The sequence below is a fragment of the Crocodylus siamensis genome, chromosome 1 (genome assembly GCF_052110815.1).
Source record: "Crocodylus siamensis isolate JL-2025a chromosome 1, ASM5211081v1, whole genome shotgun sequence".
Classification (NCBI taxonomy): Eukaryota; Metazoa; Chordata; order Crocodylia; family Crocodylidae; genus Crocodylus; species Crocodylus siamensis.
In genome coordinates this window covers 4,506,253-4,529,766 of record NC_143395.1, presented here as the reverse complement: position 1 = coordinate 4,529,766, position 23,514 = coordinate 4,506,253, and the positions used below count along the sequence as shown (strand labels likewise).

General features: G+C 45.8%; 1 protein-coding gene across 2 annotated transcripts in view; it reads left to right on the top strand.

The window, feature by feature from the left end:
* The window catches only part of LOC149872512 (interleukin-17A-like), a 55,733-nt gene that overhangs the window by 17,901 nt on the left and 14,318 nt on the right, over positions 1-23,514 (top strand). Inside the window, exon 2 of one of the 2 annotated variants that reach the window (XR_016439643.1) lies at positions 5,084-11,851. The exons of the other annotated variant lie outside the window; for it this stretch is intronic. The gene's annotated coding sequence lies outside the window, so the exon portion shown is untranslated. Of the gene's footprint in view, positions 1-5,083; positions 11,852-23,514 lie in introns of those variants that run through there. 2 annotated transcript variants of the gene reach the window in all.

Genomic DNA, 23,514 nt, shown 5'->3' with positions numbered 1-23,514 from the left:
GCTTAAGACCATTGCTCCCATCCCCTATAGCCACAGAGAAAACTGTGCGGGATCTACACAGCAACCACATCAGGTGGCCACAAGCATCGCTTAAGTCCCAGACCCAGGTTCTGACACTTTGCCATGGACTTTGCTTGCCACAAGATGAGGATCCTATGACCCTAGCCTATGATCCTGGGATCCTATGACCCCAGCTGACTTCCTGCCCTTTGGGCAGGGGGCTGGACTCGATCTTCTGAGGTCCTTTCCAGCCCTAATATCTATAAAATCTATGAGGAAGGACAAGGACCAAGGGCCTTACTGCTGTGGGGTACACAACACTGTTGGTGAGGACTGTGGGAGAAGAAGCACATTTCGGTCTATGACTACAAAGCACAATGAGAGGCCCAAGACATTACTTGCTTTGGATTTGCTCTCTGATGATGGAGGACCAGAGCCATAGGGACAGCAACTTGACCAAAACCACTCAAGAAGTCTGCCACAGAGCAAGGAAGTAAGCTCGGGTCTCCCAACTTCGAGACTCCTACATCCTCCCTCTCCCTGTAAGGACTTGGCAGCAGTCGGTACCATTGCTCTTGCCTAACCCATGTTAATTATGTTGCAGATAAGTCACCAAGAAACTGAGCCAGGCAGACGCATCTGAGGCCACATAGGGCTGGACAGACACTGAAGCTGCAGTCTGCTGTGGCTGGTCAAACGGAACCAAGTCCGTCTTCCTTGGAGGTTTGGTCCCCTTCAACCAGCTATAGCAGTGCTGAAATCATCCGACTCTGGGAAGAAGATGCCCTGCAGTTCAGCACATTGCCACAGAGCCTTCCTTCTATGTATGCTCGATGCCTCTTAGCATGTCCTGCATGCAGCAGCCCCTGGAGGAAGGGGCAATTTCTCCTGGCCAGAGCTATTACACTTTCTGGGGTGCTATACTCAATGCGTCTGGCTGAGAAATGGGGGCTAGTTGTGTCTTTCTGTCCCCTTTCTACTCTTCTGATGCTAAAAGAAAGCAGAGGTCTAGTTCAGCTTCTAATGCAAAATTAGAGCTAGTCCCAAAATTGTGCTAGTCCCAAATCACAGAAGTGTACTGCTCTGGCTAGGCCTTCTTCTCCAGCATGATATTAAAACACCCTACCATATGAAGGCCAGCAGCAGCTGGTGGCAACAAGCTAACTACACTGGTTTTATACTACCAGTGAGTTCCTATGCAAAAGGAATCCCTAAGCAGCTCTGACATCAAATTTGCTGTTTTTCTATGGTACACCCTTTCAGTCCAAGTGATTTTTTTTTTGGTTAAAATTAACAGATAAAGAGAAAGAGAGTCAAGTCTCCATGAGAAAATATTATATGGCTGTGGGTACAGGGGTATTATTGCTTATAGGCTACTTCTGAAGCGAACACAAAATGGCAGCTGCTTCTGGAAGTACCCAACAACTGGAAAAAAAATACTATACCAGAAAACAGAATTTCAAGCATTATAGAGCTGCTTGGACCACAACACACATGCACAACCCCCCCACACACACAGACACCCCCCCCACCTAGGAGTAAGTGGGTACGTCTACACATGTGCTTTAATGCGCACTGTCCCATTTTAATGCAGATTAAAGTGTCACTAAAAGTGCTCTTTAGTCAGTGCACATTAAAATATGCTAATGTACATTTTCCTAGGACCTCACACTGGAGGGCATTTGTATACATGCTTGCACTGCAGCTCATGCATTTGTATAAACAGCAAAATGCGCGTCCACGTTGAGAAAATGGCAGCGGCACACTTTTGAACTAAACCACATTGAAGGTGTTTTAGTTCAAAAGTGTACCACTGCCATTTTCTCCACACTGACTCACGTTTTGCCGTTTATACAAATGCATGCAACACAGCATCAGGCGCATCAGCTCACATGTGGAGCAGACTCTGTTAATCCCCAAGCAATTCTGATATTGAATTCGATTAATCAAATCTGCTCCAATGCACTGGATCTCCTGTGCATCAGAGCAGACAAATGTATATGTATAAATGCCCAGAGGTACTAGATTTAATGTGCATTAACTAAAGCATGTTAACGCACGTGTAGATCTCCTGCGCATCGGAGCAGACAAATGTGTATGTATAAATGCCCAGAGGTACTAGATTTAATGTGCATTAACAAACGTGCATTAATGCAAATGTAAACGCACCCACTGACTTGGGGGGAAAACAAATGTAAGACTGTTCCACCATGGTGAGGAAAAGATTTGTATTCTCTCAAACGCAAACTAGGGCTTCCACAAAAGCTCTTATCTGGCATTGAATAAGTGATTAGATGACATAAATCCCTCCTTTCTTTAATAAAGAAAACTGACTTTATATGTGCTCTTTTACATAGTAGGCTGTATATACCACTCCTTGCCTGTGCACTGTTGAATTACTGCAGAATTTCTAATGCTCTTGGTTAGAGATTTATTCACAGCTGTTTATACTGTAGAGCACAATAGTGGTTTTCACTACAGCTGGGACTAGATCAAGCAAGCACCAATAGCTTTATCAAATACTGTCCATTGGTTTTGGTGCTGTGGGTGAAGTATTCTATAGAAAAAGGTAATATCATAGCACAGCAGTCCAGATGCCTCAGGGCAAGGCCACAGTGGAGGCAGAATTCACAATGGCTCATTGTAGAGAAGTTATGATCATATGGATAGGGTGGGTGCTTTTCACTCACAAATGGCCAACCCCCCACACCCCCCAGGTGAGTCACCAACGGAGCAGCAGTGACAATGACACCTAGCACTTCACATCTGGAGATCTCGGCAGCTTCCGCCATCAAGTGCATTATTGTCTCCATGTTACAGATGAGAGGTTGGGGCATGAACAGGGCCAATGCCACCCTACAAGCCAGTGGGGCTGTAGCTAGCTTTTCTGAGTCCCAGGACAGTGTCCGCTCTAGGTACAATGCAATGCTGCCATCCACTAATAAACCCTTCACTGAAAAAACCTCCCTTCTCACTCTCAAGCAGCCCATGTATGCCACGTATCTGACAGAAAAAGAAAATCTTGTGAGGGTTACAGCCCTCAGGTAGGAGGTGCAGGGTCAAGTCCCAGTTTCTAAATTGGCAATTAGAGAGGGTGGGATTTGAACCTGAGTCTCTCATGTTCTTTTCCTGTGACTGGTCCTAGGCATAGATCTCATAGACATCAGGGCTGGAAGGGACCTTGTGAGAGCATTGTGTCCAGCCCCCTGCCCAAGGGGCAGGAAGTCAGCTGGGGTCAGATCATCCCAGCAAGATGAGCATCCAAGCATTTCTTGAACATATCCAGAGTAGGTGTTTGCACCACTTCTGGGAGGAGTCTATTCCAGACTCTGGAGACTCAGATGGTTAAAGAAGTTTTTCCTTATGTCCAGTTTAAAATGGTCTTCCAGCAAATTGTGACCATTAGACCTTGTCTTCCCTTAGGGTGCACTGGTGAACAGACGTTCTCCCAGTTCCTGGTGCACCCCCCTCCCGATATACTTATAGGCAGCCACCAAATCCCCCCTGAGCCTGCACTTCTCCAGGCTGAAGAGTCCCACGCCTCACAGCCTGTCCTCATAAGGCACTTGGCACCTTAAGGGGCTTCACATTTCTGGCAGCATCAAATAGAGGGCTACCAAACTTCTTGAGGGGGCTGAGGCTAGCACCACAGTCTTCTCCCCAGCATTTCTTCTGACTGGTTTAGGCAGTCATAGAAACCTAGAAAATGAGGGTTGGAAGGGAGCTCAGGAGGTCACATCAAGCCCAACCCCCCCCACTCAAAGCAGGATTGCCCCGAACTATATCATCCCAGTCAAAACTTTGTATAGGCAGTCTTAAAAACCTCCAAGGATGGAGATTTGTGTGCTGGCTTCAGCAAATCCCATTCCTAGCTAGCAAATGACCCCACTCGATGCCTGGGATTCCTCACTCAGGGCTCTGGGTTCAACCCGGTGACAGAACACACAGAAGTCAGGTGCTGCAACTCCTAAGCTCCCTTGTTGGCCAAGCCTATATGAATGGCCAGGAGTCTCTGCAAAATATATATATATTACGTTATATATAACATTATATTAAATTACATATATGTACATATATAGCCCTTGGCTGCAGATTCTAGCAATGTCTTCTATTCCCTCTGCTAGTAAAAAATATATGTGTAATACATACATATATATACACACAACACATATACACACACGCATACACACACACACACATGCAGGTATGTCTACATGATACATATATCTTGCATAAATACATATATGTATGCATGCATTTATTACATGCATACATATATACATGCATACATGCATGCATATGCACACATATACATACATACATATACATACATGCATACATACATATATACATGCATACATGCATACATATGCACACATATACACACATACACATATGTATATACACATATACGTATACATATATATACCTGCATGCATACACATACATACATATACGTGTGACACATATATTTCTTACTGGCAGAGGGCATAGAAGCCAGTGCTTGAATCTGCAGCCAAGAGCTCAGCTCCTTCCTCTCTTGCCCCAATAATTTGAGATCCCAGAGGTTAGAGTTACCACTAGCCCATGACTCAATGTCTCGCATCCTGCATCTTGCATCTCAGACCAGTGTAACTCAGGGCAAGGAGGAATTCACATCCGAGATGGAAGCCCTGTTGGGTTGTGAGAAAGTAGAAGCTGTTTCGCTCTACCCTGGGCCTGCAAGTCCCTGTGGGGAGTCAGCCACTATCCCTGAGGAATGGTCAAAGGTACAGACTGGCTGCAAGACAGCAGCATCGCTGCCTCCTGGACAGCCCACCCCTTGGAGCTCAGAAGGCTGGAGGGTGATTCCCCACTAGTGTCACATTGAGCCCAGGGCTGCCCTTCCCTGTACCTCTGCAGCCCCTCTAATCTCCGGTCTATTTAGCTAATCCATGTTTCAAAGCAGAGCCTGCCTTTACTACGTGTTCACAGCACCCCTACTAAACTGGGATTGTAGCTGACTACAGCCCACCAGCACTATTAGGACCCTGCACAGAGATAGCTACTACTCGTGGAAACCTCATTCTGTCTCCTGGCACAGGAAGCAGAGTTGCCCGCTTTGCTAGCCGTCGGGGCTGCAACAAGAAACCACCGAGGTGAATGCAGCTGTGATAGACCGCACCGAGCTCCCGCCCCCAGAAACCCACCTGCTGCTGAGTGTGGCCCACAAATCCCCGTCACGACGCCAACAGATGTTCCTGCTCCAAGCCCTGCTGAGGCATAGCTGACATTCCCCTTCATCCCGCCCTGTCTCCAGCTCCCCTCGTAAAGCAACTGCCAGCATTGTGGAGACCTGGAAATGTGCCATCTGGCATATTCATAACATCATCCTGTTGAAAATCAGCCTCTCCAAGGCTTCACTTACTAGGCTCTAGGGAGTATTCAAGCTCTCAAATGGGACAGAAAAGACATGATACCATTGCATTTCCCCATAAAACATATCTCCAGTGGTTCCTCTGACCGAGTGGGGTCCCGGGGTAAAAGCATGAGCACGCTAGCAGTTTTGGATGTGCCAGGACCTTACCAAACCGTTTGACCTGTCTTGTGCTTTGGGATATGGACACAGGGCAATTGTTCTGCATTAAGTCACTCCACAGTCATTTACTCTGCAGTTAGATGTGAATGCACAGCCAGCTATCTATCCCAAGCTAGCTGCCCATAGTAGATGCTATATAGAGTCTGGCTGTGAGATGGCAGAAGAGCTGAGCCCTGAGCAAAAGGCTAGGAGAGGATGCAAGGCAATATAGAAGCAGATTGCAGTGTGCCCTAAGCTGCTGGAAACAGCGGCAAGCATTTTACTCTGTAGATCAGCCATAAATGCATGGGTGGGTGACAAACACCAGTCACATAAGCACTTCCCCTGTAGTGATCACCTGTTCATTCAACACAGGCATACATGAATGAGAAGAACTAAACAGCAAACTTCATTGTGCAGCAGTAGACAATCTCTGCAGACCCTTGGTCTCCCTCTAACTAGCTGGCTCCATCACTGAGGGGCCATCTCCCAATTCCCAGCTCCCCTCAGTCTCCTGTTAGGGAGCATCTCTAACTTATAACTCCTATCATTACACGCCCAACTCTCAAGGGAGATGAGTGGAGCCTTGCAAGGCCAGTCCCAGGTTCAAATTTATTGGACAGAACTGCTCAGCAAAACTGTCTGCTTTGGAGAAGGCAAGAGAGAGACCTAGAAGGTTTAAAGACACATCACAAGAGGCCAGGATGAGAAAGTGTGCGTTTCTGAGTTGTGGTGAGGCAGGACCTGCTTGTGCACAAGTGTCCATGTGCCACTGTGGTTTGGTGCGTGTACTTGCACATGCAGACACGAAAGCCCTATGCACGCCCGAGTGCTCGTGTGCCTGCATGCGTGTGTGGGCTGTGCGCACTTGATGTGCTCTGCAAGGTACGAACATTGCTGCGCTAGTGTCAATGCATGCACGTGTTGGTGCCAGGGTACACAGGTGAGAGGGTGCATGTGCACGGGGGGATGGGCACATATTCATTAGGGTCAGAAGGTCTAATGAGCCAATTAAGCAGAGCTGAGAACACAAGGCCACCCTGTACTCATGGGGAGCTCTAGACACATGCCTAATCATTTCTCATGCGCACAACGGTGTCATTGCCAACTAGGCAGGTAAGGACCTGAGCTCTGGTTCAATGAGGGATTGAAGCCTATAAAGGCTTCCAAAAATTCCCTATGAGGCCATGAGCACTCCACGAGATGAGTAAGGGGAACTTCCACCTCCCACACTAGGTCTCTCCAGTTCTTCTACACAATTCAGCCCCTGTGCCCAGACTTGCAATATCTGCCAGTGCAAAGTGCTTGCCATGAACCAGCCCTACTCACAACACCTGCCTGTGCTGGCTGGGGAGACAGCCCAGCTCTGTGCACCGGATGGCTGGCTTCACAGCAGGGGAAGGGGGTGGGCTTCAAACAACTGCTCCTAGAGCCATTGAAAGCAGTTCAATAGCACAGAAAGGGCTTTATGCTGGACCCTCTGCATAGCTGATGAGGGATTACCCTTACTGGACCATGTCTAGCCATACGATTGTAATATCAGCAGAGGGGGAGGGTTACGGAAAAGAGATTTATGGCTACAGCAGGCCTGCAGTCATTGACCTCAATGGTGGAGAACAGCACTTAAGACAACAGCGACATGTAGCTGCTGAGGTCAACAGGCATCTGACATTAAAATCTTCCTGACCCAGCAAGCAAGAAAACCCAGCAGACCGGTGCGCTCCAGGCTCTCAAGCATAATCCAGACAGCAGGAAGTGGCTCTTGGAAAAGCATAATAACTTCTGACATAAGTGACCTCGGCCTCTTGCTGGGCTCAAGGCATGGAAACGTCCTTGAGCAAATGCCGTTGAAGTTTAGAGCGCAGTTGGGGGAGTGCATAAGACTTGGATTCAAAACCCAGTTCTGCCTCACTTTGCCTCCTGGATCAGAGTCTGCACTCTGGACTTAGCCCAGTGAAATTCAACTGACCCCAGCTGAACTGCCCTGGGTGGCTCCACTCAAACAGCAGAATGGGACTGTGTCCAAGCCAGGAAAGGCTGGGCATAAACCCAGGTAGGGCCAAGGTTAGGACACAACCACCAGCCCCTGAAGGCAAAGCATCAAACACCCTCGTGCTAACTCCAACAGCTCCACTCAGAACATAAATACCAGTAACATTTTCCTTTTGCCAAGGGAAATTTCCTGCTGCTACAATCAGATTGATCACAAGCTGGCTAGGAAAGGCAGTTCCCCACGAGATGGCAGCAGTGGCATATCTGATAGATAGAGCAAGATGTGTTGTGGGGTCTCCAGGCACCTTCAGCAGTTTGAATCTGGGGACGGGCTTGCAAGGTGCTGCTACTTCTGCCCAGTGACCTGCACCTCTGCCACCCAAATAGCAGAGGGACCCCTCAAAGCACCCTGTAGCAGGACATCACTGCAGAAGGGCATCACATGCTTACTTAGGACTGCAGCTGACCTGCCCCCAAAATAGTGCTGGGCCCCAGTTCATATCAAAGCGCACCTCATTTCCAGAGTTGAGGTTCTGGGAGCCCAAATGGGTACTGCCAGCATATCAGATACCACCCCAGCAAGGTCAATGCAGGAATGAATCCACATGCCGGTCGTGCAAATCTCACCTGGGCTGAGAGGTGAGCATAGCGCTCTGGACTGCTTGGCAGTGACAGGACCTAGCTCTGTGCCTGCCCCAGCAGAAATATAAGTGCACACAGCACTAGGCACCAGCTGAGCATCTCAGTGGCACCTACCCCGGCAGATAACACCTAGGCATCTTTGGGGCCACTGCCCTCCATGTCTGATCCTGCACCCAGCAGTCCCTGGGACCTCCACAACAGACTTCAAAGGGTACAGGATCAAGCAACAGAGACTCACCTACCTTCAAGAGGGCTGATAAGAAGAAAAAACTAAAAAAATCCTGTTTGGGGGAAAAAAAGTGGAGGGGGAAGGTTCATCATGTTCAACTTTAAATGAGGTTATTTAAAAGTTTTAAAGTAAGTCCAAACTGAATGCCAGATTAAGGCGGACATATAATTCCCTAAAACATTAAACTTAAAAGTAGAAAAACTGCTTTGGGCCTTTGTTATAATCTTGGAGTTATGGGGCTGCAGGGTTTTCTATATAAAAAAAAATTATCCAAAGGAATATTTTTTTGGTGGGTTGGTTGGTTTGGGGGTTTGTTTGGTTGGTTGGTTTAGTTTTGGATTTTACTTTATTGCCAAATTTGTTGATTGGGCTACATGCACAGTGGGCAAAACAGCTAAATTTCCAGCCAAGCTTTATAAATGTGGCACAGCAGATCACATATTGTAGCAAGGGCTTGATCCTGGTAAAGACCCAGGGATGGCACTACAGGGGACTGGAAAAGTTGTGCCAGATCAAGGGCCTACCATCCTCGTGCAGCTTCGTGACATAGAGCAGGACCTGAAAGTTAATTATCTTGTAGGCAAGCAACACACAATTGGCCATCATGCCCTAACACACCAATGTTCAATTAATGTGAATCTGAAAGCATGAAGTGAACCCTCTTAGGTTGCAGAAAAGGTGTACCAAGCCTAGGAGAAAGGCTGTATTTAAGTGATAACCATTAAAGCCTGCAGGTTGACATCAGATCATGAGAACACCCTTTTTTTTTTCTTAAGAAAAATAACCTCAATACAAAATGAAATAATTTCATATCAATCTTTCCATTTTAAATACAGCTATTGAAATCATCCATTTCAAAACTGCCTTGACTTCAAATCAGTCTAGCCTACATCTTCGTTCTAGGAGCCAGATTCTCTGCAGTCCCATTTAAACACACGCTTAAAATCAAGATAGCAAGAGGCAAGGGCTTTGGCCATTCACCCACACATTAGTTCACATCATAAGCGAGGGCTATGTGGGCATCTGATTCTTTCTATGGAAAAGTTTCTTATCATTACAAGCCATATGCATGCTTCATCTTTACATAGTACAGTACATGTGGGTGTAGTGATGCACTTTCATGAAAAAAACGGTAACCATTTCTGCAGTGGCTAACCCTTCTACATCACGTTTCAGCAACACAAGAAACTGCAGCTCATTTCATGAAACACATCACTCCAGCAGAGCTGGGCCAAATCTGGAGACAAAAAAAACCCAAACCCATAATGAAAACAAATCCCCAGAAAGATCCAGTTATCCAATGGGATTTTTTTTGGTGGGTTGGTTGGTTTAGGGATTTGTTTGGTTGGTTGGTTTTGTTTGGATTTTTCTTTATTGCCAGATTTGATTGATTGAGCTACATGCATAGTGGGCTTTTTTTCCCAAAAAACTCAAGAGAATTTTTTTCAAAAAACCAAAAATACTTATTTTAAGGGAAACACCCATTCCCTTTTCATGAGTTGCCAATTAAAAATGAGAAGAGAATTTTTTTTTTAATGGTGAAAAATATAATGAAAAGGGGAAATAAAATTGTTAAAAAGTAGCCCATTTGGAAAGCTGACAATGGAAGCAATATAATTATGGACAAATATTGCTCAACGGGATTTCAATCTGGTCTGTTTTTCTGCCTATGAAATTCAGGTTTATGCTGTAAAGGGGAGGGGAAAAACAGCCAGCACCTTGTCATTCTTCAAAGAGGGAAATCCCTGAGCACTCAGACTTATGCAATGATTTTCATTATTCCCAAACCTCCCCAGCTTTGGAGCATCTGACAAGGAAAGCCCTTTTGACATCCTCATGTCTCTTCCATCTCCAAATGTAACTACTGAAATAGCTAAGGGAACAGTGGATATTTGTGGGTTCATCTCACCACACCGATGGTCAAAGAAATTGCTAGCTGGAGCCCAACTAAAAAAGAAATATTTGGGAGAAATGAAGAAAATAATTCAACTCAACTTTAAATGAAACAGTCTGCTCCATTTTGAAGTATTTAACCCCATTTTTCCATTTTTTTTAATTGAGCCCAAGGAGCATTGCAAATGCTACAGTACTGGTGAACTGCTTTCAACAGTTTTGAAGCCATTTCTTTGGATGACTCTAAAGTCTGTTTGCCAAACATCACCTAAATGCATTAGCAATTTTGTTAAAATGCATGGTTTTAAACATGTTCCAAACTTATTGTTTCCTAGGGGGGTGGAGTGAGGAGAGTCGCCTAGAGTTAGCCTGCAGGAGCCAGAATCTATTCCACCTATTATGAACACAAGTGGATTTAGACACCCAAGCATTTCTATTCCTTTCTGCTCATTTCCCTGAGAAATAGGTATACAAAAGGTGGGTGGGTCCTCCTCCTCTCAGCTGGGTTTTTTTAATAACTCAATGTTAAGGATAACATGATGGCATATTACAAAAGTAGACCCATTAATGGATTGGCAGCACTTCAATGGGATGCATTAGATCACACTCAGGTACTTAAGTCCACTTAGAGGACTAATAGGTAGAATAAAATCTATCCCTAGATGTCTAATTGTTTTTAGAACCAGCAAACTGTGCTCACAGGTCATAACCTGACCACTCACCCCCACTATGGAAAGTTCATTAAAGGCACCAGAAAAGCAGGTATGGAGATTGAGTGGCAGAGGTGGACGAATCTTTACTCAGAAAGCCTGGTCAGGATACTAACCCAGCTCTTGAGAGACCTGGGCTAATAATGCTATTATTATGTTGAGAAGATACAAAGGGGGGTGGGGTGCTCCTGCTTGGTCAGTGCAAACTCATGCATACCAATGAAATGGGGGGAATCCGAACCTAGGAACGATCTGTAAAAAAACTAAGAAAGAGTGAGTTGAATGAACAAGCAGAGCAGAAGAGTGACACCTGCTACCTGAGCACGACTGAGCTCTTGTCAGGGGTTTGTGACTCAAAAGAGCATAGCCCTCCCCCATCTCCCCAGCCAGGTGCTGCCACTGCATCCCTTTTGCCATCCTTTGCCTCTAACAGCTATTTTCCTTGAAGGTGCAACTGGGGCAGAGCTGTGGGGCCAGAGGGAGAAGAAACAGTGGCTGGTGGTCCATGCCAGGACAGGGGGGGAGCAGGGGTATCAGGATATGGGGGTGAACAGTGGATTCCTGAGGTGGGAGCAGCATGACATATAACCATCACTGTAGTAAAGCAGGGTTGCCAATGCAATAATTTATTATCTTTTTTACCGATAATCTGCAAACTTTTTACTGATGACCAAACTGTTCCCCCCAACACTCCACTATGGTTGGTATTAATCCCCTAAATTTAAACCCGCCCCTTATTACTGCTTCCCAGAGCCTAGCAGAAGGGTTACATTTACATTGTTGTAAAACATGTTGGTATAAATGTTTGGTCATCAATAAAAAATTTGCAGATTTTCAGTAACAAGAACATTTTTCTTAGGTTGGCAACCATGAAACCACGGGCCATTTCTGCACCAGAATCATGTGGGCTGCATTTAGCCACATTGAGAAGGGAAGAGGAAGAGAAGTGTGCCAAGAAGCAGCAAGTGTTAGGTATTATTTCCCATTACTTCCCTGCTGATCTGCATGAAACAGAGAGACCAAGAGTATCACTATATTCAGCTTTGGCACAGGAAGACTAGACTGACCAAAGGTGCATTTCCTTGTATCTGGCTATATTCAAGGTATCTTAGAGGTTAAGCCCTGCAACTTTCAAGCGAACGAGAGCTTTCCCATAGACTTGAAGAGGAAAAGAAATCAAGCAAGCAAGAAGGCAGCATAATATGGTATAAGCCATTACAGGAGGAAAAAATAAGACCAACAATAACTAAACTCAGAGAAATAGGAATACAAATGACCAAAAATAACTTGAAAATAATTCCTAATATGTTTCCAGTTTCTTTCATTTGACGTCTCAAAACTGATCTCGTTAACTGCAAACATTTGTGTATTGAAACCTTTATAGACATGTTTCATTTGGAAAAACCCAACTTTAAATCAATAAAGAGTTCATAAATAAGAGCTTTCATTCAACACAGTCAGTTTTGGTTATATATTTCATTTACCCTTAAAGGTCATTTTCCAGTTTCAGAGGGGAGGGGAGGAATAAAGAGTTTTTTCACATGAACCACTGCCAACCCACTCCAAACAAGAGGCTTTCGCTATGTCGTGTAATCCAGTGTTTCAGCATCAACATGGTACCTGCAAGAAAAACGTCAGGGAACACACAAAAGCAGTTAGCATCATCACCACTTTTCATCATACTGAATTATTCCTGCCAACGATGACTTAGTTTGGAAGGGAATGTGCCACTAACCTAATAAACTCCAAACTCAGTACATATCTTTATTAGTCCACTTCCTTCATTTGAACTGGAAATCTGAAAAGGTTTTCCATTCGTAAGTAAGGTTCCGATTACACTTTCCAGCCGTTCCACATTTCAAAGGACGTCACTCCTTTTCAGCCACAAAGTTGGCCATTTTCCACTTGAACTGAGTGCCTTCTTGCTGTTACTGTTGAAAGTTATGCATGAGTTGCATGCAGAACCGCTGTGCTGAGGTTAGTGATTTATACCAAAAGACAGAATCCCACAGTGCATGAAAAGATAAGATACCTGTTTTTGATAACATACCGCATCCCATATTTGTAAATGGTCCCCATTTACTACAGAGGTTCTGAATGGATGTAAGAGCTCTAGTTCCTTTATGGAGGACTGCATCTCAAGAAATCTCTTCTTCTGACTTGCACTTCTCTCTACATCCCCTCGGGGAACAGAAAGCAAAAAATTATGTACAGCGATTCCCAATGGATGCCTCTTTAAAAATACAGTCACCCACAATCCAATAGGATTGTGGTCAGAGGGGAAAGTAGCAAGGGTGATGTCATGGTGAGGGTCTGCTATAGACCACCAGACCAGGAGGAAATGGTGGATGCAGATCTCTTCAAACAGCTAGTGGAAGTTTCCAAATCACATGGCCTGGTTCCCATGGGAGACTTCCATGACCCTGACATTTGCTGGAAGGGCAATACAGCAGTGCACAGGTGATCCAGAAGGTTTTTGGAGAGTTTTGGGGACAACTTGCTGGTCAAATGTTGGAGATACCAATGTGGGGTCCTGTTCTTCTTGACCTGCTGCTCACAAAGAGGGAAGGATTGGAGGGGGATGTAGTAATGGATGACAAGTTGGGCAGCAGTGACCATGACATGATTGAGTTGAGGATCCTGAGGAAAGGAAGGATGGAGAGCAGCTGACCAAGGACCCTGGACTACAGAAAAGAAGACTTTGACTCGCTCATATAACTCATGGGCAGGATTCCCTGGGACGCCGGTCTGAGGGGGCAAGGAGTCCAGGAGAGCTGGCTGTACTTTAAAGAAGCCTAACTGAGAGCACAGGAAGACTAGCAGGTATGGCAGAAGACCAGCTTGGCTTAGGATGGAACTCTTCAGTAAGCTAAATCACAAAAAAGAAATGTATAAGAAGTGGAAAATTGGACAAATAACTAAGGAAGAATATACAAGCATTGCTCGGGCATGCAGGGGTGAAGTCAGGAAGGACAAAGTGCGATTAGAGTTGCAGCGAGCAAGGGATGTGAAGGGGAGCAAGAAGGGTTTCTACAAGTATGTTAGCAACAAGAGGAGGATCAGGGGAAGTGTGGGTCCCTTACTGAATGGGGGAGGCAACCTTGTGACAGAGGATATAGAAAGGCTGGGGGGGCGGGGTCTGGCTACATGAAGGGCAGTCCAAGATGGCTGTCTTTCCCATCCCTCACCACTGATTGGCTGAGAGAGTTGCTGGTCATGTAGCCTCACCCCTCAACCAATCAGCAGCAAGGGGCACGGCCACTAGTCAGAGGCATGGGGGACCCCCCACTGTGATGAGGCCATAAATACAGTGGCCAGCCCCACAATCTCCCTGCAAAATTGGCTGCCCACCTCCTCGAGTTAGATTTACCCCTACTAATAGACATTGCAGAGACAAATCTTGCACCTTGTGCCAACATAGTAGCTCCTTTAGGATTAATCACAAGTTGCCTAACACAGGAGCACAGGGAGGCTTAAGGAATATGCTAACACGCACACACCCAGCTTAGTCTTTGCACAGCTTGTATCTGCACAGACTGCAACTGGAGTTTCCATACATTATATTTAGTTTTAAGGACTATTGTAATCAGTGCAAATAGGACACAACCTCTGTTGCAGCTGGGCTGCTATTCCGTCCTGCCCACCAACAGGCCCACCACTGCAGGGGAACCAGCATGGAGAGGCAAGTACTCCGCATCAGGAAAAATGCCAACACCTCTTACTTCCCCTACGCTGCCAAAGGGAAGCCAAGACCAACCAGAGTAACATTTTGGTCCCTGGTCTGTTCTGGGAACAGGGCTGTCTCTTAGCCAGGATGGGGAAAATCAATCCACCTCTTTAGAAATGAGAAGCATTTACAAGACTAGCAGCATGACAAAGAGCACACTCATCCGCAGAACAATTGCATTAGCCGCAATCAGAGGCTATTTGATACATCAGCGGAGCTGGTTGCATCTGCTGCAAACGAGTTATCTGATGAACACAGCTCCATTTTCTACGTGCGAATGGTTTGCATCACTATTCATAACGGCTGTCCACAATGTGGTCCGAGCAGCAAGCTGTTATTTCTGGGTAGATGCCTGAATTTAAGCGATAATAAAAGTCAAAGTGACAAAGAGTGAACTGCAAATTGCAAGTGTTCTTGTTCACACAGCAGTGGCCTCATTTCACATGCAAATAAAGAGACAAAACAATCCCTGTGAAATACCCTTGAAGCAGTTATGACTGGCCTTCTGGGTAAAAGTGTGTCCTGCCACAAGAACTTCTCATAGAAAGTGCCTCCCGGGATTTCCATACATTGTAAGGCCAGAAAGTATCACTGCAACCATCTAACTGGACATCCTGAAAAGCATCGATATTGAACCGGGACTTTTTTTGTCCCTAGAAAGACTTCTGATGAGGTAGAAACCACCATGTCTCTCAGCCTTCTCTTCTATGGATTAGCTACGTATGCTGGTCAGAGTTTGCATCTCATGTAATGTCAGGGAACAGCGGCCCCAAGGTCACGGTGGGCCGAGGGTGGTATCGGATGGGAAGAGGCGGGATTAGCGGCGAGGAGTCTGAGCGGTACGGGGACTCGTGCAGTTTCAAAAGATGGATTTTGATTTACTTACACTTCTGGAGCGTAGGCAGAGAAGCTTGCTTCAGTCACAGTTATATAACGAATGACAAAGGGGTCTGCTGGCCCACGGGGCCAAAACTTAACTCTTGTGTTGCCAGCATACATTCAAAATTTGGTCTGGACAATATAGCCCAAGCAAAGCCTTTCACCATCACCAGCAACATCAGAGAGTCATAGAGAACCTGGGCTGGAAGGGACCTCCAGAAGTCATCTAGTCCAACTCCCCACCTAAGGCAGGATCAGCCCTATCCAAATCATCCTATAAAATCCATAATCTAAGCTCTACATAAGACTGCCCTCAACCCTGACATAGCACAAACCAAACACCCTAACCTGCCACAGAAAAACAGGGGGACCATGGCAGCCAATGTCCCACTTCTATAAAATATTGTCAATACATGCTCAAGGGTTCCCAGGTAGAGGGCCGTGGCCCCTGCTACAGAGGAAGGCAAACCCCCCCATAGTCCATGCCAATCTGATCATGGAGTAAAATTCCTTCCCAACCTCAAATATGGCGATGGGTCTGACCCTGAATGCAGAGGTAAGACCTTCTACACGGGAACCACCAGCTTTGGTCCCAGCAGGAGCATTGGCGCAGCCCAGTCAAAACCCCCAGCCTTGGATGCAGCCCGCACACAATGCCTCTGAGGAAGGCTTAAAAACTCCATGGCACACGTGGCAGAAAGTGAGAGAGAGGGCAACCAGCAAAGCCCAGAACCCATGATAAAACTTAGGCATCGCTACACCTAGATCATCCCTAACTAGTGGTTGTCCAACCTCCTCTTGAACATCTCCAGTGATGGAGAGTCCACAACTCCCCTAGGCATCTATTCCTGTTCTCACAGTGAAGAAGTGTTTTTCTTTTCTGGATATCCAGTCTAAACTTACTTTGTTGCAACTTCAAGCCATTGGTCCACATCCTCCTCTTTGCAGCAAAGAAGACAAGATGCTTTCCTTTCTCTTTATGGTAGCCCATCAAGTATTTGAAGACGGCTATCATATCCCCTTTTCTGCAAGCTGAACATACCAAGTTACTTCAGCCCCTCCTCATATGACTTGCTTTCCAAGCCCTTTGCCATCTTTGTTGCCCACCTCTGGACCCTGTCTAACTTTTCCCACCTCCTTCTTGAAATGTGGAGCCCAGAACTGCACACAGTGCTCCGGATGAAGCCTAACCAGTGCCAAGTAAATAGGTATTATCATCTCCCATATCTTGCACCTAATGCTTCTATTGATGCAGCCAAAACTGCATTTCCTTTTCGTGTGGCTGCATCACATTATAAACTCATATTGAGTCTGTGATCTGCCAAGACCCCCAAGTCCTTTTCCATAGTGCTGCCATATAGCCAAGTGTCTCTCACTTTATAGCTGAATTTTTTATTTCCTCATAAGGTATAGCACATTGCATTTGTCGGCATTGCACTTCACGGCTGTAACCATGATTTGGAATTGTATACTGCACCATTTCCTGGTCCTGTAATCGGATAGCCCTCTGCCCCCAAAACAGACCTTATGGAGGTAGGCAGGGATGCCTTACCCATGCTGACTTGTCCCTGACATAAACTGTGAGTCTGTCAATTTGACAACACATTTCCCTTCAAATTACTACCGATTTCCACATGCACAGAATCACATATCACCCAACCAAATAATTGGAGGCCTACCTACTCACACTTCTAGTAGCTCCCTGCCATAACTTCCACTACAGCTCTTCTGCTCCACCTGAGGATTAGCACCCAGCCCCATACCCCTATTCTCCCTCCTTGCTCTCATATCCTTGACCCTCACCAGGTCACAGCAACCCCCATCCCTCCACCCTATGAGATCTCAGCTGTCCATCTGCTTTCAACAGGTTGGGCTCCTCCCTGATTTAGGGATAGCCTTTTAGGGGTCAAAGAGGTCTTAAAAAGCCTACCCCAGCACAGTCTCTGCTCTGTATTAAACATGACCATTAGGACTGACACTTGCTAGGCCTCTGAATGCTGGAAGTTGTAGGGGACAGGCATAGGGAACAGATAAGTCAGGAGGGGCCCAACATAAATACTTTTTCCCTTCACCATCCACTCTGTGCCACTGTAGGAACAGGAGACTGGGCTGGAAGGACCTGTGGGCTGACCCAGTACAGCAGCACTTATAAAGGAATAATAGCAAAGGAGATGGCACTTAATGGGCAGGATGTAGTCCAGTGAACCCTGTCTGACAAAGGGAGAGGCTAAGGAACAGGGAAGAAGAGTAACCTGCCCATACAGCAGAAGCTGGCAACAGGTCCCCAGACCTCCTCATCCCTGTTCCAGTACCTGGCTCTTTCCCATGATGGGGTTTGAGTGTGCAGTTAAAAGAGGTCAAGAGTCATAGTGAACAGGATGGAAGAGCCCTCAAGGCATTGTCTACTTCATTCCCCTTCCCCAGAAGAGCACCAACCCATACATATCACAGGAAACTTTATAAAGAAGTGTGTTTTTAATTGGCATCATGCTCACCCCCCCCCACACACACACACACACCCCCATAGCCTTCTCAGGCCACAAGCAATAGCTTGTCCAAGTGGCCAGGGATGTAGTTCAAGTAGGGCAGCAAGTTTCTGCCTCCCACCTACTCACGTTTCTGCAGCTTCCTTTCTGTGAGGTCAAACATGAGAACAGGAAGAGCAGTGATGTCATCATTCCACCATGCCCAGGGCCTTGCTCTGAATCACATGATTGGGATATTTCTGTGAACTAAATGGGACTGTGGTCAGAAATGTGTAGACTTTGGGGAAATGGTGAATTTCCTTCTTTGTTCTTAACCCTTTTCTGAACATAAGTAAAAAGGAATGGAAAAATGACCCTGAGCAAGTCCTTAAAGCTCTTTGCTCACAAAAATCACTTTGGGTCACACTTCTAACACCAACCTCTTGATATGTTCTCCATGAACTATACCTCACAGCATCTTACAAGATAAACCGGGGTCTCCATCTTTAAGACAAATGCATGCTTAGGTATAACTTGGTCACAGCGGATCCAACTGCTATGTAAGCAGCAACAATGAAAGCTCCATCATCAGTGCACTTTTCCTCTCATCTGAAACAGCTCGAGAGCCTTTTCATGGCGATTGGCAGGTGTAGCACAGCAAGTAGAATTGAAGACACTGGTTTCAGGAAGAAGGTATTCTAGTGGTACAATAGCGACAAAGGAAAACAAGGTGAAGCCAGTCTTTTATATAAACACAAACCTTAAAGCATGCACAAAGCAATCCCTGGTCACTGATAGATGTGCAGCTCCCCAGTCTAACTCATGGCACTCCACAGAAAGTGCCACGAGTTAGACCCACTCTCCCAACTCAACAGAAAGTCGTTGCTGGGTCTCGAAAGTGGGGGAATTGAGTTCCACTTTGGAGCTGATCCAGCTGGGGAGCTGCATGTTTGTAGCTTCTTTCCCTTAGCCCCACTCCCACCCTCCCAGCTGCAGTGCTATTTGCATGAAGGGATGAGGAGAGAAGGGAGGGAAGGGAGCTCGGGCTGGGGTTTGCCCAGCCTGTGCTGAAGGGAAGGCAGGTGGATTGGAGCTCCCACAGAGAGCTTTCATCAGAACCCTCATATAATGAGGGTTAATTTGTCACATAAAGCACTGCAGCTGTGCACTTCTGTCAGGGCACAGCTGTAGAGCACTTTCAAGGGGGCAATCACATGACAACTGTAACTTCTGCCTATGCCCTCTGTGCATGCTCAGTAAAGGTCTTCCTACAGCTCATCTTGCCTGTTGCATCGCTTACTGCAACCAAAATAACGGGGTCTAAGGAGAAGGACCTCCCAACCCATTCATCCAAAGCATGCATTATGCTCTCTAGACAAATATTGAGGACTTTCCTTTTTGTTCTTAACTTCTTTACACTTAGAGACTCAGACAACCAGCCAGCCACCTACTTTAACTTGTGCATCCTTGGAGTCAGCCCTAGAGAGAGCCAGGTGTTCCCAGACCAGAGTGGATGGGTGGGAGGGGAGGAAAAGCAGTGCTGCAGTTGCACCCCCCCTCCCTTTTATTCCTGCTTCACCCAAACTTTGAAATGAACTCTTGGGAGGGGCAGCTACATTTCTATTCAGACTGTGCTTAGAGAGTCAGCTGATTTCATAACTTCTTGTCATCTCCCCACTTCTGTTAAGCTCTCTCCACTCCAATGATATTAATGACATTTTTCATTAAAAAGGATGTTCTTCTATTTGAACTATTCTTTCTTCTTCAATTGCACTGTCATTAGCCATTCTTAGTAATAGCTCTCTTCTATTTCACAGTTCTGCAGACTGTTTGTAGCTCTAGCTTAACTTAGGTGTGGTAATATTAACTCAGCTGTAGACATGATTGACAATCAAGTATTGGAAGCACTGTCAAGACCATCAAGAAAGCTAAATTTTGTTTCATGGACGTGAATAAAAGGCATATGCCTAACTGCAATGACTAGAAGACTAATGGAACAACACCTTTTGACTATTTTTGCTTAGTTTGTTATAGTTTTTTAAAGCTTTATGTATAATCTAGCAAATTTGTATACATTCCAATAGGTTTTTGATTTGATCTTAAACTGACCAGTATAGCGCTAGCCCCCTGGCATATTGATAAAGCATCTAGTTGTTCTTTAACTAAAGAAAATATGTATTATGTTATATGCAACACTGTCCCACACCATCTGCACCCCTAAATCCAGCCATATTCCCGTATATCAATGGGACTGTGGCAGAAAGCCACCTTGGTTTCTCCCCAAAATCTCTGCCCTGCGACAATGTGATCCAGATGGGCCAGCACAGAGGATTCACACCTCAGCCTGTCTCTTTAAGTAACCTGAGCTGGCTGCATTCCTGAGGGAGGGGGGAAACCTGCTCCCTCTGCCTACCTGACTGGCATCAGCCACCTGGGTGAGGGGCATCTACCTGGGGAGCTGGAATCTGCCTGGTAACAGGTGATGTATTTCAAATTGGTTGGCCGACAGCCAACTGGGGCTGACCTCCACTGGCCCAGGTGAATGAGGTCACAGGGGCTATATAGGTTGGGGGGGAAGGAGGCTCGCTCTCTTCGGCCATGAGGGGAAGCAGCAGCAAAGCAGGGGAGACAGAGAAGCCTTACCATCTGGACCTAGCTCTCCCTCTTACCCCAAGACTTCAGAGGGGAAACTCAACCAGCCTCTGGAAGATGCTTGTGAGTAAGCTACTCAATCGGATTAGATATCTAGCTGGCGGTAACACAGATGCGCAATCAAAAGGCTACCTCAGCCACACTGTTTGCTCGTTAGGATTTCTAAGATATTGCTCAACCCTGTACCCTAGTTTACCCTACCCCCTGTAATCAATAAAGTTCTCCTTTGTGACTGGTGTGAGAGACTTATTGAGGGGTGGGTTTAATTATGCCTAAGAGACCCCTTCGGTCTGCGGACTAAGGGAGACTTTACTTTTTGCCCCCTGACTTGGGGAAGTGCCCCAAGTGCCTGTAATGGGTCAAGTACCCATCAGACTATTAGGCCTGTGTTTCCCCGAGGACACAGGGCCGAGACAGTCCCTTCTCAGGGTGGTGGTGGTGACATTACCCCCAGGCTAGCGAGTGTACTCCAGGAAGGGGGTCGGCCGGATGTAAGGCGCCCCTAGGGAGGCATTCGGAGCCTGGCAGGTGGTCGGGTGCAGGGAGGTGGGTGGCTCAACGCAAGAGTACCCCCTACTGACCCGCTACAGGGACCATGTCCATTTATACAAGCTGATGGTCTAGGATAGATATGTTAGTCTTAGACAGGGACTCAAGTTGTAAGGTCCTAAAGAGGTCATCTAGTCCAAGCCTCTGTTCAAGGCAGAATTGTCCCTGTCTAACCCACCCTATTTGTCTAATAAAACTTGTTTCTGCAGCAGTTCCCAGTTGTTTCACTCTTGCACAAGAGAGAAAGTTCAGATGCTTACTGCTCTACCAAGCAGTACGAGAGCCCAAATCCCTATTTCCAGATCAGGATAAAAGGTCTTGAGTTGAGCAGCTGGTCATTGTAGCAGAGGATGAGACAGCTATAGAGAAGTAACAGGGAGGTGAGTTAGCAAAAGATTTGCTCTGCCACAGGATAACTACTAGAGAACTGCTTCGCAAAAAGGGAAGGTCTGTTCATGGGATGCCCTCCTTTCTATCTAGCCTGGGTCAGTATTATAGGATTTGTGAAAGTCCTCTCTGGCATCAAGGAATAAGCCTAAATTAAACCAATTCCTGGGCAAGGAGTCAGAATAATGGCACATGTTCTCTTTCATGTACCACATAGGACACCACATAAAATGTGTGTGTTCACAAAGGAAGAAAGAGGGCCTGATTTACTGTCATATTACTCCCATTTTAGATCAGGGAAGCACTACTAAAAACAGTAATGTTACAGCAACATAAACCAAAATAAAAGTAGAACAAGGGATTCCCATATTTGGATTTCAGGACATGTAAATACGATGTTTTTTTCAGCAACCCCCTGAAAGACTTGATTATAGTTGTATCCCATTCCAACATCCTTCCTTAGCATGCAAACAACAGACCTGTTTCTTCCATTAACTTCAGTGCAGCTACTTCTGATTTACAGCAGAGGATGAATAGGCCATTATATTTAGAGATGAAAGGAGACAGCTTTTATTTTGCAGCTTGTTGCTTTTCTGGTGAGGCGGAGCATGCCGTGTCTCAACTGAAGTCGAGCAGGGGGGAAACTAGACTGGCATTCATTGAAAGTTGTGTCATTGTACATAAGTTTTGGTCATTATAAAAAGCTAGGAGTAAAAAGAAAGAGAGGAAGTTTCAGTAGCTAAGAGAGTAGGATTAGTTCCAGTCCTGGGTTTAATACCCCAGTTTGCCACCATTGTAGTCCTTGATCTTGGGTACGTCAGCATGCCTGTGCCTTGGTCTCTCATATGTACAACAGAAATAAGTAGCATTTCCCCATCTCTGAATGGTGTCATGAAGATAAAACATGCTAAAGATCAAGGCACTCAGATATTGAGGTGATAAGACAGAAGGCATAGAGTTTCAAATTGAGTCAAAAGTAGCATGAAACAAGCATTGGAGCATCAGGAAATAAAGCAAAACACTTGTAACTGAGATCTTTATGGGTTTAATTACAAACCAGTTTATAAATAGAAGGAAATTCTTTTTTTTTTCATGAAGAGCATAAGCCGAGGGTGTTATGGGATGACACTGAGGCCAAGGGCTTAGCAAGAGAGAGCAACTAGACATCAGCATCCATCCTATCAGCATGGGTAGGAGGAATGTTCAGCCAGAAACACTAATGCTAACATTAATTTAGAAAGGGATATCCAGATTCATTCATCAGGGTATACGTCCGTGCCTCTGCAGGATTCAGAAGAACCCTAGATTACTCCTTATCCATCAATAACAGGATTTCTCACACCTTTCTCTTCAGCATCCTGCCGAGATAATAAATGGGAGGGACCATACTTCTCTGATAAAATACTTCCCCCTACCCATATCCCCCATATGCCTGTAACAGGGGTGTCATCTTTGTCTTGGATCTTTCACCCACAACAAATCTCAGTCTTGCCAGGTGGGGTTTTTTTTGTTTTTTTGTTTTTTTGTTTGTTTTTTTTTTGCATAAGCATCTCTACAGGACAGCTTTCCTTGTCCCTCGGCACTACAAACTTGTCGGGTCAAATCTCAGTTATGGCCATGTTCTTTTCTTCTGACCTCGGTAAATGTATTCTTCCTCTGCTCACAGCCATCCACAATGTTATCATAGGATTATAGGAACTAGGCCAGAAGGGACCTCACAAGGTCATCTAGTCCAGCCCCTAAAGGTCATTCTCCTAGCCTGTCACCAACAGAGGCAGCCCTTGCTTTGACTCTCTCCACTGCCCCCACTTCTCCATCACATCAAACATAAG